Here is a 19,511-nt window from a genome sequence, read left to right as displayed (position 1 = left end):
TTTTTTTTTTAAGCACAAGTTAAGTAATGTGCCTTTCAGTGTATGAGATGATTTGTCGAAACATTCAACAAAAATAAGCAAAATGGTATTATTGAGCCAGCTGATGCCACCTTATGGTTATTTCCAGTCGCTTTAGCTAAGAGCAGCTCAGGTGAGCTGCGACTTTGTATTGAGTTAAAAAGTGTAAACCGTGCCATCTGGGTAGAAAATGTTCCGTTATCACGGATAGAGTATTTGATCACAGTGGCTGGAAAGGCCAGATGGCACACTAAGTTGGATTTGAAGGCGGCGTACCATCAGGTGGTATTAGAAACTGAAGCATGTTATCTTACAGCCTTTGTCACACTCTGTTGATACTTTCCAGTTTTGCAGAATGCCATTTGACCTTGCATCTGCTGCTTCTGGTTTTCACAAAATTATGACAGATGTTGCAGGGGATCAAAAATGTGGCGGCTTTTCAAGATGACATTCTAGTGTTTGCTAAGATTTTGGAGGAACATGATAACACTCTCAGAAGGGTGTTAAATGAGTTATGTGAAAATGGTGTTATTCTAAGGAAATGCAAATGTGTTTTTGCGGTTAAGGAGATAGAATACCTTGGCCGTATTCTTTCATCTGAAGGAGTCAAACCAAAACGAGAATTGGTGAAGGCAATTGTAAAGGCTCTGCATCCCGAGAAGAAGTATCAACTTGGATCAGTCCTAGGAATGTGTGAGTTCTATACTAAATTTGTCAGGAATTATTCAGATGTAACTGAATGCTTTGACACTTGTTGAAGAACACAGATTTCACTTGGTCAACCATTTGTCAAAGAAATTTTGAAATGATCAAAGAACAAATGATTTTAGCACCAGTACTTCAACCATATGTAGCTGGCCGCAAAACGTTTGTCACTGTGGAGGCAAGTGCAAATGGAATTGGAGTGGTGCTTTCACAGAGTGATGGAGCAACGGAATCTACTATAGGTTTCACATCAATAAGATTATCTGTGGTAGAAACCAGATACTCTCTGATCAAAAAAGATGTTGGCTTGCATGTGGGGAGTTGAAAACTTTAAGCCATATTTGTGGGGAAGATCATTTTGTCTAACAACGGACGCCATAGAGTGCGTTCCTGGGCCAGAAGTAGGGAGTGGTTGTTATTCCCACTACTTTCTGTTCCCCAAGAAGGACAAAGGGGGACTGCATCCCATTTTGGACCTCCGGAGGAAGTGGTTCAAGTTTCGGAAGGAGAAGTTCAAGATGTTGACTTTGGCTCAGGTCTTGTCTGCCCTCGATCCAGGAGACTGGATGGCAGCGTTAGACTTGCAGGACGCCTATTTTCATGTTCCCGGCCCACCGGCGTTACCTGCGGTTCATGGTAGGCCACGAGTACTTCATTTCACCGTGCTCCCTTTTGACCTTACCAGCGCCCCTCTGGTGTTCACGAAAGTGATGGCGGTCGTCGTAGCTCATCTGCGCAGATCGGGGGTCTCAGTCTTCCCTTATCTAGACGACTGGTAGTTGAAGGCGGGCTCGCCCCAAACGGTCATCTCCCACCTCTAGACTACGGCTGACCTGCATTTACTGGGGTTTTCCATCAATGTGCCGAAGTCGCACCTGAATCCCTCTCAGAAGCTCCAATTCATCGGAGCGGTTCTGGATTCGGCTCAGTTTCGGGTCTATCATCCCGAACAGCGGATCCGGAATATTCAGGCTACGATTCCGATCTTTCAGCCTCTATCCTGGGTTTCAGCCAGGATGACCCTCCGGCTCCTGGGCCTGATGGCCTCCTGCATCCTGCTAGTGCAACATGCCAGATGGCATATGCAGACTTTGCAGTGGGACCTGAAGTTTCAGTGAGCACAGCATCATGGCAACCTTTCCGATCACGTTCAGCTCTCGGAGGACACTGCACGACAATTGCAGTGGTGGCTCATGAATCGCGATTTTGTAAATGGCAGATCCCTCTCCCTTCCCCAACTGGAGTTCACAGTGGTTACGGATGCGTCCCTCCTGGGATGGGGGGGGCCACATGGGAGAGGCGTAGATCAGGGGCCTCTGGTCTCCGGCGGAGTCCCGGCTCCATATCAACCTTCTGGAGCTGCGGGCGATCTGACTTGCTCTGAAAGCCTTCCTTCCCTCTGTCCGGGGACAGGTAATGCAGGTGTTCACAGACAACACCACCGCCATGTGGTATTGCAACAAACAGGGCGGGGTGGGGTCGTGGACCCTATGTCGGGAGTCTCTGCGCCCCTGGGCCTCTGGGCATGGCTGGAACATCGGGGCATGTCTCTGGTGGTTCAACACCTGGCAGGCTCCCTGAACGCCAGGGCGGACTAACTCAGCCGCAGATGCATGTTGGATCACGAATGGCGTCTGACCTCGGACGTGGTGCTAGGTCTATTTCTGCAGTGGGGAGAGCCTTTGTTAGATCTATTCGCCACCGAAGAGAACGCACAATGACATCAATTCTGCGAGTTGGAATTTCCAAGGCGGCACTCGCTCGAAGACCCTTTTCGTCGCGAGTGGAAATGCGGTCTGTTGTACACGTTTCCGCCTATACAACTTCTGCCCAGAGTGCTGAAGATGATCAGGCGCAACTGGGCCCAAGTCATTCTTGTGGTTCCGGATTGGGCAAGAAGAGTATGGTATCCCAAGCTACTCAGTCTGGCAATCTGTCCTCCGATCCGACTGCCTCTTCGGGAGGATTTTCTGTCGCAGCAGCAGAGGACAGTCCTTCACCTGAACCTGTCCAGCCTCCACCTCCATGCGTGGAGATTGAGCGGCGACAGTTGACATCTTTTGACTTGCCTGCCGAAGTCTGTGGTGTCATCTTGGCAGCCAGGTGTCCCTCCACTAAAACGGTATACGCCTGCAGGTGGAATAAATTTGTGGCATGGTGCACAGCGAAGGATGTGGATCCCCTTTCTGCCCCTCTTTCAGAAGTTCTTCTGTTCCTCCTTTCTCTGGCCCAGCAGGGCTCTGCTCTGGGCACTATCAAGGGCTATCTCTCTGCCATTTCCGCCTTTTTAAGGCTTCCAGATCAGCCTTCTTTTTTCAAGTCACCTGTTAGTCGTTTCTTGAAAGGCATTACACTCACGTTCCCTCCGGTCCCCTTTATAATGCCTCAGTGGGACTTGAATCTTGTGTTGACTTATTTGATGTGTGCTCCCTTTGAGCCGCTTCATAACTGGTCTTTACGTCTTCTCAACTTAGAGACTGCTTTCCTGGTTACTATCACCTCTGCCAAAAGAGTGAGTGAGCTCCAGGCTCTTTCTTCTAAACCTCCTTTCCTTTCTGTTCATCCGGAAAAGGTGGTGTTACGGACCCGTCCTTCTTTACTGCCCAAGGTTGTCACACCCTTCCACATCGGGCAGACCATCACTTTGCCCACCTTCTTTCCATATCCTTCGACAGAGTAAGAGAAGCTCCACCGTCTGGACCCAAAACGTGCGTTCTCGTTCTATCTGAAGCGCACACAACAGTTCCGGGTGGATGATCAATTCTTTGTTTGCTACGTGGGCGCCAAGAAAGGTCGGGCTGTGCACAAGCGAACCATCTCTCGGCGGGTCGTTCTATATAATAAAGCCTGTTACTCCTTGGCTAAAAAGGAGCCTCCTGTGGGGCTGTGTGCCCATTCTACTCGGGCGACAGCAGCCTCTACCGCTCTGGGACGGGGAGTTCCTTTGCAGGATATCTGTCAGGCAGCTACGTGGTCCTTGCTGCATACCTTTACCAAGCATTATTGCCTTGACAGCCAAGTCCGGAGAGACGGCTTCTTTGGCCGTTCGGTTCTCCGGGATTTTCTGGTGTGATCTTCGTTCGCAGACTCCCCACCGGGGTTGGTATTGCTGGGTTATCTATTCTAAGGTAAGGAATCTAACACAAACGTGTTTCTTTGAGATGAACAAGTTACTTAACTTCGGTAACGATCTATCTGTAAGAAACATTAGTTAGTGTTAGATTCCTTACCATCCCACCCATCCTCCCCGTTCTGCGAACTGCTTTCTAGGGTTAAGGTCATCCCTTTTAGGGCCCTAGTTTTATGCACAAGTGGTCAGTGTCTGGCATGGCTCTGCATTCCTGGCACGGAAAGTCGTGTACAGAACTGACGTCGGCGCATGGTTGGCGCGGAGCCGCACAACGCCACCTACTGACGCGCAAAGGTATTGCTAGCTAACTTTACGAATCCAGTCTGACACCTGGGGATATTCGAAGGTAAGGAATCTAACACTAACTAATGTTTCTTACAGATATATTGTTACAGAAGGTAAGTAACTTGTTCATTTTGCACAAATCAGACCCTAACCATTTTTCTGAGGATCTACTCCCGGTAAAGGCGAACAAAAGACCCGATGATGCTATCAACCAAGATTATGCCAATGGCAAAAATCATACAGAAGGCGGAACATGGCTGTTGAGGGTCTTCTACATATTTGTGCCAAATCCCTGGAGGCCTCTTGACATTCCCAATGGGCACAACGTTAAGAAAATCTACTGCTAGACTTTCCAGACTAACGGTCAAATTGCTTGAGTTAAACTTTGTTGTGGTGTATGTTTCCGAAGGCAAGAATTGTAAAGCCGATTTATTTTTCAAGGCTACCAGTGGTTGATCTAGAGGAATCTAATGAAGAATTTGAAGAATGTATAATAGCAATGATAGATTGTGTGGTGTGTAGCAGTGTGCTGGAATGGTAGGATTCAGTTTGTAAGGATATGGATCTCATGGATGATATGAAATACGTTAGAAGGATGGCCAAGAGAAATGCTTTTGAAATCTTTACAATCATATTGGAAAGTGGTTGTTGAATTATCTATTGAGCAGTGTTTTGGTCAGAGGAAAGACTGATTCCTCCAGGGAGTTTTAGAAAAAGGATTATTGAAATGGCTCTTGTTGGTCATTTGGGCATGACAGCCATCAAAAGACGTATTAGAATAATTGGCCATCCGTAGACAGAGGTTGATAAGGTGGTTAGGGATTCTGCTCAGTGTTGTATCAGTGATAAGCATTTGGTGACCTCAGTTCCTGTACCTAGGGTGGTGGTAAGTCCGGATAATGTATGGTAGAAAGTTGATTTTCTGGGGCCCTTTCATGTTCTACCAGTACAGATGAGATATTTCATTGTATTAATTGACCAGTTATCCATATGGGCTGAGGTCAAAGGTGTGGCTGAGCACAACACTGTCGGCATACTCAAGTTTTTTAAGGAGGTATTTTATAGGGAAGGAATTCTAGCAGAAGTCTACTCGGATAATGGGGTAGAATTCACCTTTACATCCATGCAGTTTTTTTTTCTTTCTAAAAATGGTATTAAACATGTTTACACACCGTTGTATTGTCCTCATTTTAATGATAAAGTAAAAAATGTAACAATGTATTGGTGGTGTGTGTGTAGAAGGCACTTGCGTCTGGGGTGGATTGTTCTGATGCTATTAAGGACACTATTTGAGCCTATCGTACTACTCTGTTACGAGTCGGGTGCCTTTTGAGCTATTGAGGGGAATGTGTGTCAGCTCTTGTCTATGTCTGGATTGGAGCTCAGGTGTTATCAACAAGGATTTGGATGTAAAAATGACTGTAGCCAAAACAGCATGCGATGAGGCTAGTAGGATTAAGGTGAATGACTTGGAGAGTAAGAGCAAGTGCACAAATGCTGTGGAGGTGCAGGTTGGTGATTGGGGTCAGGTCAAAAACCCTCTAGTATTCAGAAAAGGCCTTCCCAAGTTTAGAGAACCCATTCAAGTAAAAACTTTTTGGAAATTCTGTACCAATTGCTAATGAAAATGGTGGAACTTGTCTTGTGTCTCGAGAGGTGGATCAATGCAGTGTGGTGGTGGGTAGTGAGAACTCAGCTGGGTAGTGAGAGCTTGTAAAGGAACGAGTGGATCCAAGAGTATTTCCAATATGTGCAAGAATCTGGTTGTTGTACCTAGGAGTAGTTTTCGTGTCAAGAGATTACCAAGGAGGTTTATTGATGAATTGTAGTGTTCTGTGTGTGTTTCACTTGTCACCCTGTGTGTGGGTTTTCTCTGTTTTGTCTGTTGAAATGTTGAATGTTTGTTAAAGGGAAGATGTGTGGTATAGTTGGTGTGTGCAGGTGACCGCGTGGATGACAGTGTTGTTCTAGAGCATTGACAGAGTGGCGAGGGAGGAGCAGGCAGGCGGGGCGGAGATCTGTGGTCGGCTCCTGGACTCTTTATGTAACTTCTGGATGTATTTGTTCCATATTCTGGATCTCGTCAAAGAATAACTTGAGACGAAGCTGGGCGACTCTAATATCTTTGCCACAGAGCTTACTAAAAATAATTATTCTATATTGCATGCAGAAACCCACACATCTACTTCTGCTCCTGTTTGTCCCCTCCCTACAGCGATGCTGCATTTTACTCAGCTTGTCATTGAAAGGACGGATGGGTTATTTGGGGTAGTTGCTGAGGACTGATGAGTTGGAGGCCTCTATAGGAGCTAACATCACATCCCAGATAACCTTCGGTTTTGGTAGGGCTAGTTTGGACCCAGCCCAGGCTCTAGGCACAATGTTGGATGATGTGGTATGGGGTGGTGAAGATACTTTGAGAAGTAGGCCTAGCATATTCCCTTTGCCTAAACCTGTGCTCCTTAATTTACTTCCCAAGGCAACACCCTATGTGGTTATTCTGGGTAATGTCCCACCACTTTTGGCTAATACAAGAGAGCTATTATCAATTGAGGAATACAGTTGTGCTTTGGCTTAGTATGAACACTGCCCTAGTAGTGGTGTAGTGATCCTGAAGGAATTGGTTATGAATGTTGGTTGCGCTTCTGTATCTGGAACACATCTAGAACACATTCATTAGGGCATTAGATTAAACACTTTGTTGAATGAGTTTAATTTAACTTTTACATTGGATGGAATGTTGCTGACTAGAAGGGATGTTAATCCTACTTTTATAGGAAGAGGTTGTGAATCATATATAGATTTTTATTTTTTTTATTTTGTCTCCACTTCACTTTTGATGCATATTTCCAAATGTTGGATACCAATGGGCCGTTTCAGCAACCATAATCCAGTATGTGTCTCTATCTGTTGGTCTGCACTGACTTAAAGCCCTAGGGTCGGTTTCCAGGGTGTTGTTAAGGTTACAAGACATGGGAGGATACTTAAGTGGACCCAGATACTACCGGAGGCTTTTTAAAAATCCTTGTACTCCAATTGCGAAAGGGAGCTAGATGTTTCTAGGTCCAATACAAGTAATGCTCAAGATATTTTAAGGGCCTTTTTTGAGATCTCTAAAGTAGTGTCTGGTTTGCTGGAGGCACCCACGTCCCACAAGTGTACTAATCTTCCCAGGTGGTTTGGCACTGGATGCTCGAAAGCACTGAGGGAGCATAAGAGTGTTTTAAGTGTTGAGCCATGGGATCTAGCCAAGGTAAAAAAATGTTGCTGTTTGTATGAAAAGGAACAGGCAAGCTGTAAAAAAGACATAAAGGAGGAGGCCTGGGCAGATCTAGTTGAGGCAATTACCCTGAATAGCAGCTCATAATTCTGGAATATTATCAATGGCCCCGTATTTCCTCCGGAAGTGGTGCTTCCGTGGAGCCACACAACTGAAGTTGCATGGGTGGCTCACTTTAAGGCATTCCGCCCAATATCTTCGTAAGTGATGTCTGGGTGCCTTTTCTAACGGCACTTATTAATGCAGCGGTGTTGGTAGGTCCACCATAGTCTTGGGCTATGTCCATCATTTTACCAATTTTTAAAAATGGTGACAGAGATAGCCCATCCTGTTGTACGCCATTCTCCCTACTCAATTCTGTAGTTAAGGTTGTAGGTCATATTTTACTGGAAAGACCGTCGGTGTGGGCTGAGGAAAAAAATGTGTCAATCTCAATATGGGATTCTTGCAGGACGGTCCACTGTAGGCAAGTGTTTGAATTTCTACTTGATTTGGGGGAAATACAGTTGCCCATTCTGGTTCCAAACACTTAAGGTTTTATGGACCTTTCATTATGCGTTTGACTGTGTAAACCGATCAAAACTGTGGCAAATCATGTTTTACTGGGGGTGGAGCTGGACATTTTGTTTCTGAGACCTTTATAGGGACACAAAGGCATCTATCTGTCAGTTTCTCTAAAGTCTTGCAGTGCTCATGTAGTTTTAGTATTAAGGGAGTGGTGCGGATTGGTTGTATTTTGGCTCTATTTTTGTTTAACCTATACATTGACAGATTAGAGCAGGCCCTGATTGATGTGAAATCAGATTATCCGAAAGTGAGGTCGCGTAGTCATACCAATATTATATACAGATGTCGCGGTCCTCATGACTAAAAAGGCTAGAGGCTTATAATCCTTGATGACATCCTTTTCTAAGTTCATAGAAGATTTTGACCTCTCCTTTGTGATGGTATTTCGTTCCCGATCCACTAAATCAGCTAGTTTTACGTTAGGATCCAGTGTTTTTTCCAAGACCAGAGTATTAGCATATTTCGGATTACTATTCGATTCAGCATTAAGTTGGTTTCCTTTGATTACCAGGAAAAGGCAGAGTTCAAACTAGCAACTTCTGCAGTTTTTAATTTTGCTAAAAGATTAGGCAGTAGACCCACTAGGTCCCATATGCAGATTTACCTTGCAAAATATATTTCTGCAGTAATCTATGGGAGTGAAATCGGGGGTTGTGCTAACCATATTGAGCTGCATATAGTCAAAATTAAGTTTTTAAGGAGGCTTTTGGGTCTTCCTCAAAGTACCCCCTCGTTTTCGGTGCATGAGGATGCATTAAGAATTGGGCGTAGGTTTTATAACGGATTGTGGCATTTCGCCCCCTTGTACTTTGGTTGAAGATCTTGTTCAAGCCAGGTCTCCAAGTAGGGAGATTCTGAAAGATGATATGTCCCTATATCCTGCGTTTCATTTGCCCGTGGCTTAAGTATATCAGGGCCTCTTTCTGGGACTAAGGCAGGGGTGACCTTTTTATCGCTCCTGAGTGGCTCTCTAAGGCCCATTATGCTTGGGTTAAGGTACATTGTTTTAGGCAAAGGATCATGGATAGAGAAGGGATTGAACTAGTAAAGCCCTGTGTTTTACGTCATATTATGTTGAGAACAGTGTCTGCTACTGAACCTTACCTTGTTTTCATAAAGAATCGGCGAAACAGATTTCTGATAACTAGGTTTCGATTGCATTTACTGTCCATCTTGTTAGCGTATCCCCGGGGAAAGTACAGGGGGTATACATTTTTACCCAGTGGCTGTGAAAATAGGTCTCTGCAGGATACACTGCACTTCACTGTTTTATGCAATGCCTGGAATGTTTGTCATCCCTATTATGAACATTTTTTTTCAAGTTAGGCCTGCTCTTACGTACCTATAGCTGCTTTCTGGGGATATTATTTTTATTGTACTTAGCTTAATGACATTTGCTGTAAGGCTGAGAAATAGCTAGGATTTAGGCTCTGAGTTTTAAGTTCTCTAGTAACTGCAATGTTGTACTGAATAACCCCTTCTGCATGTTGATAAATGTACAAAGAATAGTGATTTTTTTTTAATACTATGTTTTTTTATTTGTATTTATTGTGATCTTTAGGATTTTGTTTTGTTGTACTTATTTGCTTTTATGGTTTGTACCCTCAACACCAATTAAATCTACTTTAACTGACTCCTCAGTATTTGATGCTCTGGTCTCTTCGTGACGCGATCTTGCATACCTCTGACTTGCTCTGTGGAATTGACTTCTCACTTTGCTCTCTACTACAGTGTGCCCACGTGGATGACTTGAAGGCAGCAAAGTGCCTTTACGATTTCTCAGCCAGAAGCTGATGGAAATGAAGTGCCCCTGGATAAATAACGGTGAGTTTGAACTGTACCCCTTCCAGTCTTGGGACTTGCATCTCACGTCTACCTGAAATTAACACTCATGCGGACTGTCCTGAGCTAGTTTGTAGCTCAGGTACCTTATGTTTCACAGTGGTAACTGGGAGTACGCTGCTGCGCTTCACTGAGGGGGATAACTGGGAGTAAGCTGTTGTGCTTCTTTAATGGGTGGTAATGCAGTATGATGGATAGTAACTGGGAGTACTCTGCTGTGCTTCATTGCGGGTTGGTAAGTGGAAGTATGCTGCTATGCTTCCTTGAGTGTTGCCTGGCAGTACGTTGCTGTGCTTCATTGAGGGGGCTGTATCTGAGAGTACGCTGCTGTGCTAAATTTAGGGGTGCTAACTGGGAGTATGAGGGATGGTAACGCTATGCTTCTGTGTTTCACTGGGTGGTGTTTACTGGGTGTATGTTGCTGTGCTTCATTGAAGGGCCGTAATTGGGGATACGCTGTTGTACTTCAGTATGTTGTGATAGCGGAATATGATGGGTGGTAACTGGGAGTATGCTGCTGTTCTTCCTTGAGGGGTGTTGCTGGGCAGTACGGTGCTGTGTTTCATTGAGAGGTGGTGACTGGGAGTGAACTGCTGTACTACTGAGGGATGCTAACTGTGACTAGGCTGCTGTGCATGGAGGGGTGGTAAATGGGATTATGAGTGGTAGTAATGGACTTCATTGCTGTGCGTTTTTTACCGGTGATAACAAAGTATGCTGCTGAGCTTCTGATGGATGGTAACTGTGTACGTGGCTGTACTTTTTTAGGGTTGGCTAAGGAGCAGGCTGCTGTGCTTCATTGAGGTGTGATAACTGGGAGTATATTGCTGTGCTTTATTGATGGGTTCCAACTGTGAGTATGAGGGCTGGTAACAGACTATGGTGCTCTGCTTCATTGAGGGTTTGTAACTGGGAGTACGCCGTTGTAGTATATTGAGGAGTGGAAACTGAAAGTATGCTGCTGTGCTTCCTTGAAGGGTCTTAACTGGGGGTACGCTGCTGTTCTTCAATGAGGTGTAGTAACTGGACGTACGCTGCTGTGCTTTAATGAGGTGTGGTAACGGATACGCTGTTGTGCTACATAGAAGGGTGGTAATGGAGTATGATGGAAAGTAACTGGGGACACGCGGCCAGTGGGTCGGGCGAGAGCGGAGAGGGGGAATGAACTGCAACTCAGACACAGACTCCTCTGCTCTCTGCTGTGTGCCTGGAGGCGCTTAAATTCAGAACCTACCTCCCGCAGCGTGGGACGCGTGCGGGCTGCGCCCAGGCCAACAGCGGGCATTTCCTTTCACGTCACTGACCGGAGGAGACCGGACTTGGCCTCCCCCTTTAACATCGGCAATCAAATCTCACCAGAAGTAGCTCCTTATTTATAGCTTGCCAGTATGTTTGCTACAGCGGTGCCGCTTACGCAGTTGTGAAGGAGTATTGGTGTACCAGTATCGTGTTGACTAAGTGTGGAGATAGGAGCCGCATATTCTATAAAAGGTCTGAAGAAGCCAGGCTGGGCCTCCTCCATCTTTCACCTGAGTGAGTGAGTTTTAATTTTTGTATCTGATAGAGACTACTAGCCGCAGATTCCTAGCCGCAGATTCCTTCACGTAGAATTATCCCCAGGTGTGAGACTGGATCCGGAAAACTTTCTTGCCCAGCATCCCTGCGCGCCGGGGGAGCAGCATCATGCGACTCCGCCCAGGTGTCATCCGTGTACGTGACGTCAGCGAGGTCACATAAGTCCCACCCCGGCACGCCTACATCAGTTTTTTCCTTTTCCGCGTGCGATGCGGATCCGGTTTGTGTTCTGGGCCTGTTTAGGCCTTTCCCTTACGCTATTGCTGCATGTGTGGTAACAGTGTGCGAATGCCTTCAGGCTTTAAAACGTACTCGTCGTGTGGCAGCCTCATGTCGGTGATGGATCGTCACCCCATCTGTATGTGGTGTTTGGGGGAGCACCACGACTCCACTGATTGTGAGGCGTGCCAGCAGATAAAGCCGAAGTCCCGGCGGGAGCGCCGGATGAAACTTCATTTGGCTCGTGTGTCCAGGTCGGCGTCGACACCTCGCCCGGCCCCTGCAAAGGGTTCTTGGACTCGCGGCTTCCCTAGCCGACTTCGATGTTTCCCAGGTCGCAAGAGCGCCACTCACCTATTGGTAAGTGTCGCAGTTTGTCTCCGAGGGTCGGGTACCGCCCTGTCGGGGGTGTGGGCTTTCCGCGGGTGGTGCGGACCCACAGGTCGTCCCCTTATCCACTGTTTCCTGGCATGGGGGCGACCAGAGCCCAGATGGAGACATATGCGGCGGCTTTGCAGGCCTCGCTGGCTTCACCACCTCCTCCTTCCCCTCCTGGGACATCAGCGGATCCCTTGCAGTGTGCGGGGCCCTCTGCGGAGTCGCCGGCGGCTCTGGCCCCTGCGCCTACTGGCTCAGATCCAGGCTTGGACGATGTGGTGCCATTGGGGTGCAGCCGTTCGGGGGTCCCTCCTTCGGTCCACATCGCCTCTGCTACACTGCAAACTCCCGCTGGAGTCCCTGTGGTGTTGCGGGAGGTCACCGGGGCTCGGGTAGCACCCCCGAGCCCCTCTTGGTCCTCAGGACAGGCGGCGGCCTTGTCCGAGGTGATGCCGCTACGGCTCCGGCGGCTGCTGGCCCTGGCGGCACAACAGGGGTCGGCAGAGGGCCAATCTCGCCCTGTCACGAGTCGCAGCTGGCGGGGGTCTCCTCATCCCTCTCCGGGCCTTTCTCGTCCCTCCACGCAGGCGGCTGCCCCGTCGGTGGTCAGGTCGGAGGTCGGGTTGACGCCGCCCCTTCGCCACCCCGGCTCCAGCCCAGCTCCGGTCTCCTGCGCCGTGTGCTGTGTCAGAGGATGCCCGGCATCTTCTCCGGCACCTCCTCCGGCGTTGGTTGGTGACGGTGTCTCATCTCAGGTTGCGGACTGTACGGCGCCAGGCCAACGTCGGGTCGTTGACTCGTCTTCAGACGCCTCCTCTTCTCCAGATGTTTGGCGGTTGCTGGCGTCATCCTCGCCGGAGACGGGCCACCATGTCGTGGCTTTTTCCCCGACGTCGTCTAAAGGCGGCTTCTCGCCATCTCCACTACAGCATTCTTCGCCGGAGGAGCCGCAGGTCCCCCACTCCTCGGTTCCTCTTCTTTGCTTCAGGCCTTGGTCCTTCCTTCCTCTGGTTGGCTTGTGGGATGGCCGCATTAGCTTGCAGCCGTCACCTAATGAGGAGCTGCTATCCCCTCCGCGGGGCCCTACGGAGGCAGGTGCGGCTTTCGCCCGCGCTGTTTCCTCGGCCGTGGGCATTTTGCGAACGGGTGATCTAGCTACTCTTTTCCCTGCAGATCATCTTCTGGAGGTTCTCCATCAGGGCTCTGGTGGTAGGGAACTGTTGCTTCCTTTAGAGGGTTCACTCCACTCTTCTCTCTTGGGGACTTGGGGCTGTCCTGCCATGGGGGAACCGGTGCCCCAGCACCTGCTGCACTGCCACCATCCGGCACCGCGTGATCCGGTGTGCCTTTCTCTTCACCCTTCGACCAGAGGCCCCCCTTTTGCAGTCTGCCTTTCTTGCTTTGCCGCTGCTGTTGTCTCCCCCGTCAAGGGAGGCCCGCTGGCTGGACTCCTGGGAGCGCAATATGTTTGCCTCAACCAGTGCGGCTCTGCGGGCCCTTAACACACTGTGTGTTTTGACTAGGGCCACTTCTTGCTTGTGGGACTCGGCGGAGTCCCTTATGTCTGCTGCTTCTCAGGAGGGTGCCTGTGTGGATTTGAGACACCATGTCTTGGATGGTCGGGAGCTGGCAGCGTTTATCCTCCGCTCGGGACATCTCGGAGGTGCTGGTTTGTGCCATGGCTTCTTCGGTTGAACTTCGTCATCATGCCTCGCTTCGGGACAGTGTGATCCCGGAGAATGTTCGAGAACGGCTCATGAACCTTCCCTTCGATGGTACTCTTTTGTTCCATGCCCCTGCAGATTCAGCCATCCAGAGGTTCTTGGCGGGGCTTCGTCCTCCTCTTCCTCCTCCCCCTCCTTATTCTCCTCCTCAGTGACCTGCGTGTTGGTCTGGTTCTTGGAGCTGTTCTTCCGTTGGGGCGGGTCGCCCCGGTTGTCTGTTCTGTGTGCTTCATGGCCACTCAAGTACTCCTTGCTGAGGCTGTGGTTCTGTTGGCTGCTGGCCAGTCCTTTTTGACTGTTTTTTTTCCCTTGGGTTTTTTGCGCCATGCTGGGCCTGAGATTGGGCCTTCTGCGTTTTCCCCCTGGCTGCTTGATAGGCCTCCTGCGTTTTTTTTTATTTGTTTTTTGTTGTTGTCCTCTGCTGCGTAAGTTTCTTCCTAAGAGGTTCCCATGTCTTGGAATATGACATGCCCTATGTGGGGCAGGGTTGACTGTTATATAGCCCTGGTCTGTGCTGGGAAGTTGTGGTCGCCTGCGGGCTTCAGCTCTTCAAAGCGTTATGGTATGTTGCGGATGCAACCTTCTTCTTCGCCTTTTTGTTTTGAGCGTTTCGTTCTATGGTGTCCCTGGCGTCTGGCGGAGCTTGCCAGTGCCGCCCTCTTGTACTTTCTGCACGCTGTGCCTTCTTGGGGCCTTAGTGGGACTGTCATCATGCCTTCTCAGCTGCTTCCAGTGGGCCTTGCACTCTGTTCTACCTCTTCTCCCTGTGGGGGGGATGGTCCCTGACTTCTGGACCCTCTTGCGGGCCCAGTTTGTCCCTGCGGGGCGTTGGATGATTCTTCCTGGGTGACATTGCATTCCCTTTTTCGGCTTCACTTGCTTCCGGCGCGGTCCTGTCTGGGATTGCCTTTGCTCTGCCTCTTCTCCTTGGAGTCTCTAGGTTGCACTTCTCCTTTGGTGCTCCTTTCCTTGCCTTGGCCGGCAGTTTAGTTGCCTCACATGGGTATGGGGTGTTTGGCCTCTTTGCGCCTTGCCCCCTCTACTGAGTGAGAACAGGCTATCTTCTTCTCTTCTTTTTTCCGCTTGCCTGGGGGACGGGGCTCCTAGTCCTGTTTTCGGACTCGACCCCCGTGCGGTCCTCTGTTGTGCCCCGGTGGGTGGGGGTCCTCTCGCAGACCCTCCTTCCCCTTGGGTATGGCTAGGGTATCTATTCTACGTGAAGTAATCTGCGGCTAGTAGTCTCTATCAGATGTACGAGTTACTTACCTTCGGTAACGATGTATCTGGTTCCTTCACGGCCCGCCCTTCCTCCCCGTTCTGCGAGGGCTTGTGATTTGGTCCTTCGCACTCGCTTCCCTGTGGGTGGCTGTGTCTTCTATGAGTACATTCTTTCCCTTTTTCTGTCAGGCTGTCCCTTTTTATCCTCCCCATTGTCCCGTGGGAGGATAGGTTTGTTGGTACTTCTGGCTCTTTGCGATCCTTGAGGTTTTTTGGCTGTGCCTCTGCCCTTGTTCCTGATTGGGATTGTCACGCTCTGTGATGGGGATGTCTTGGAGTTTTGTCGTTCCCTGTGTGTCACCGACTGGTTCCCCTTCCTTGTCTTTGGTTGGGGTTGTGGTCCTACTGCATGTTATTGTGACATTTTTACATATATCCCTCGTCTCCGGGGGGGGGGGGTGGCTGTCTCTGTACTGGCAGTGTTGCTGCTCTGTTCTTATTCTTTCCATACCTTTGGGTACTGTAGTGCTGGGCACTGCTCTTTATGGTGTTGTTCCTCATCATTCCTTTTTTGGCTCTTCGCACACTGTTCCTATACTCTCTCAGTTTTGTCTGCTGGCTCCGCGTTGTGGTGCGGAAAAGTTCTCCGAAGAAAACTGACATAGGTGTGCCGGGGTGGGACTTATGTGACCTCGCTGATGTCACGTACTCGGACGACACCTGAAAGTTTTCCGGATCCAATCTTACGCCTGGTGATAATTCTACGTGAAGGAATCTGTGGCTAGAATCGTCTCTACCAGATACATTGTTACCGAAGGTAAGTAACTCTTACTTCTCTACTATTTTATTATATTATCCGCTGGGATACACTGTGCTAAGGTGACTACTTTAGTTACATCATGGGTAAAAGGAAAGCTGGTGACCCAATCAAGCATGAGACTAATGCCAAGAAACCCCGGAAGCCAGGACATAAAAATCTGTAGCTGTTCTGCACTCTAATACAGCACACTAGCTGATAGACTCATTAAGAGAGGAGGTAGAGTCCCTTCTAAATCCAAACTCTAACAAAGGGAAGGGCAACCCCTCAAGGGTCCCAGATATGTCAAAAACTCAAACTGCCTGCATCAGTTATTGCTCATACATCAAGTCCTGTTATTCTAGACCACCATTGTGAGACACCTAAGCCCACAGAGGACATAGTCCTTGCTTCGCCCAAATTACAGGAAACAACATCTATGAAGCCATCTACCCCATCTCATGCACATTATTACCTGAAATCATTGTCTCCCCTACAATCCCCAATGATATCGGAGGGTCACGCGTGGTACAGGAGCAATCTGGGAACAATTGTCTGTCAAACTGATAATGGGTTACATAAAGACACACTTCTAAAGCCTTGTTGAATCTTGCAAAAAACAACTGGGATAACATGTCTGCAGTTAAAACAAATGATAATAACATTTTCTGGCTTACTGTGGCTCAAAATGGAACAGAAAATGAGAAGAGCAACAAACATCGTATAGCAGCCGATAAATGGGTATTTCACTTTTCTAATCTCTATGAAGCAAAGGCTTCAGATACCTTAGGGCCCTGTTGCAACCTGACGATTATCACAGGCTTGGTTTGTCACAACGCTATAGAAGCTCATGTCCCAGCAATTACATTTAGCCTAGGGGATATTGCTATAGCTATCTCCTCGTTAAAATCTGCTAAGGCGCCATTTAGTGCTAGAGGCACTCTTGTGGTCTGACACTACGTGATGACCTTTGCCTACCATCATTTTAATTGACTTTGGTGTGTTATTTTATCCTAGCCTGAATGTATAACGTCCTGCATATGCCTCGTTTCTCTTCTAGTAGTTTTGAAGTGGGAGCTGTCACAGAGTAGAACAGCTTGCCAAGAACAGAACGTGCATGAGAGAGAGGTGTGGAATGTACTTTTTGCTCTCAAAGTGCAGTGTTCTGAGCAGTGGTGCACAAATGTGCATTATGTAGTACATTGGCAATGATTATTAAGTTCTTACTATTGGCTTTGACATGGCCTCATGTCATCCTGAATTCTGACTCTGCCTTGCTTGAGCTTTTCTGTGCGCTCAGACAGGCTTGCAAGTTGTTTAGGTTAATCACGTTCAAGGATTGTTTTGTGAGAGATGGTTTAATGTACCCTGGAAGGCTTTTGTAAGCTTCGTCAAGATAAAGGTTGGAACATGTGAGAATGTAGAGGGAATGTAGGAACTCATTCCTGCCGTGGAAAGCTTTCCTGGAAGCTGGGCAATTCCAGTAAGTTTCCTTGACACAGAGGGTAAGATTCTCAAACCTTCTAGTGTGTGTTTTGGGATTATAAAGCTGAGGGTTGTTGACTTAGAAACCAGGATTTTGGAATCCGAATAGGTATGGACGCGTCTAATTTGGTACAGCGGAACCCTGGTTGCTGAGCCTCCTTTTTCCGGCTGTTCAATCTCCTGGTCCGAAGTGGGCCAAGATATGCAGTGTTTGCACCAGGTGAAGTGTTGAGTTTTGATTATTGCCATTGTGATGTGTGGCCAGTGGTATTAATCATTTGAGGTGTTTTCTTTGTGATGTGTGAATGAGTCAGAGTGCACATCCAAAGTAATCATTTGATGTATTTAGTGTATATATCTTTCTGATTATTTATTGCAGGACGTCCAGTACTATTTGCTGCTTGTTTATTCATTAGTATTATTCATGCATTTAACTGTTGCTTTTACCAAGTGTTAGTGCTTGCATATAAATATGTATCTCCATATCCATTTGAATGTAGTTTAGTTGGCATCTGAGGAAGCCTTTCTGTTAGAGAGCATTGCATAAATAAAATCTCAAGCCTTATTCTAAAAAGAGTCTTTGCATTTTGTAAAGTAAAACCCTTTTTTAGGCATTGTTGTGTTTGATGTCTCCTGCTCTGTTGTGTTTGACCCAACGTGTGGGAGAATCTGTATTTGAAAGGCGGAGCAAGACACGTCCGGATCGGATAAAATTCCTGGCGACTTATGTAAATCAGAACCTCAGATTTGGCCTGTTTATTTTAATCTACCCTCTAATGCCATAGCTCGAGGGGGCGAGATACCAGACTCTTGGAGAGGAGCCAAGTTTCTTACAGTATATAAAAAAAGGTGACGCTTGCGCGCCTTCAAACTACAGGCCAATTAACCTAATCGATAATGCTCAAAATAATTTTGCTAAACAAATTCTTGAAAAACTGGTGCATTGGGTAGACTCTAACAACATTATGTCAATCCTCCAAGCTGGGTTTCGCTCAATCGAGTACCTCTGATCACATTATTAGATTTGCCACATTGCACTGGAAATATGAATCTGAAAGAGACACGTTAGTGATAGATTCCTTACCTTAGAATATCCCCAGGCGTCAGACTGGATCCGGAAAGTTTTTTGTAGCAGTACCCCTGCGCGTCAGTAGGTGGCATCGTAAGCGCCAAGATAAAGTCACAGAGACTACTTAGGCGCCACCCATGTGCGCTGACTAAGTTCTTTAATTTTCCGCGCTAGCAAGCGCAGATCCGGTTAGAGCACTTACCTTAGTCACTTTTTGACTGCACTTTGAGACTTTTGTCTCATCCCCCTTTTTTCTCCTGGAGCACGTAGGGATGCCTAGAATTAAGTCTTGTGGGGCCTGTCGTCGCAATATGTCGTTGGCGGACCCCCACGATGTTTGCCTCTACTGCCTGGAAACTGACCACGGATCCCGGTCTTGCCGGGACTGTCTGGCCATGGCCCCAAAGGCCTTGAGGGAGCGGCGCCGGAAGCTGCTGGATGTCCGGCACTCGTCCCAATGCCGTTCCAGGTCCAGGGACCGTTCCCGGGAACGCTCGCGGGGCTGCAGTCTTCACCCTCGGATTTGGGTAAGCGACGACATAAAAAGAAGTAGAAGAAGCAATTTCGCTCTCCGATGTCCCCCCCGTCGGTCCTCGGATGCAGACGAGGGGGACAGGGGTTCTGCCCCTGCGGCTCCCTTGGAGCCTGGGAGTCCCGCGGCCTACCCGCCTTACCAGCCCGTCGGCGGCTCCCAAACAGGTGCAAGAATTTCTTGCTACCTTGGACCGCATTTTTAGGCCTCGTGCTCCCGCCAGTGCTCCTTCGGGCCCTGCAGTCCCCTGTTCGGATCCTGTGGGGCCACCGGCAGATCCAGCTTCGGCGCCACAGGATCCTGCGCCATTTGCTCCGGCCCCCGCACCACAAGGTCCAGCGCTGCTGGCTCTGGCCTCTGTGCCACCCTCTCCTCCGGCACCGCAATGGGTGCCGTTTGTCCCGCCCTTTCCTCGGTTTAAGGACCATTTTGTTCCTACCTGGGATCCGCATTGGGACACGACACTGGCTTGGCCCCGGCCGGCACCGTTTCCGATGCCGTTTGTTCGTGCTCCGGCTCTGCCGCTGCAGTCTGTTCCCCCTGCAACAGAGGTGGAGGATGACTGGGAGGGGTCCGGGGACCCTCTTGCCCGTCAGTGTGACTCTGAGCAGGACTGGGTGGATGACTTGGAGGACGCCGGCGACCTCGCTATCTCTTCTGACCCGGGGTTTGCCTCTCCCCTGCCTAC

General features: G+C 48.5%; 1 long non-coding RNA gene across 2 annotated transcripts in view; it reads left to right on the top strand.

Annotated features, from left to right (window-relative positions):
• LOC146857172 (uncharacterized) overlaps positions 1 to 19,511 on the top strand; it is a 227,290-nt gene that overhangs the window by 157,298 nt on the left and 50,481 nt on the right. For both annotated transcript variants that reach the window (XR_014979863.1, XR_014979864.1), the window contains one exon: positions 9,717 to 9,809. This is a non-coding gene — a long non-coding RNA (uncharacterized LOC146857172). The remainder of the gene's footprint in view (positions 1 to 9,716; positions 9,810 to 19,511) is intronic.

This window comes from Triturus cristatus, chromosome 3_2 (assembly GCF_964204655.1).
Source record: "Triturus cristatus chromosome 3_2, aTriCri1.1, whole genome shotgun sequence".
Lineage (NCBI taxonomy): Eukaryota > Metazoa > Chordata > Amphibia > Caudata > Salamandridae > Triturus > Triturus cristatus.
The sequence above is the reverse complement of the archived record's forward strand: the minus strand, read 5'-3'. Positions and strand labels throughout refer to the sequence as shown.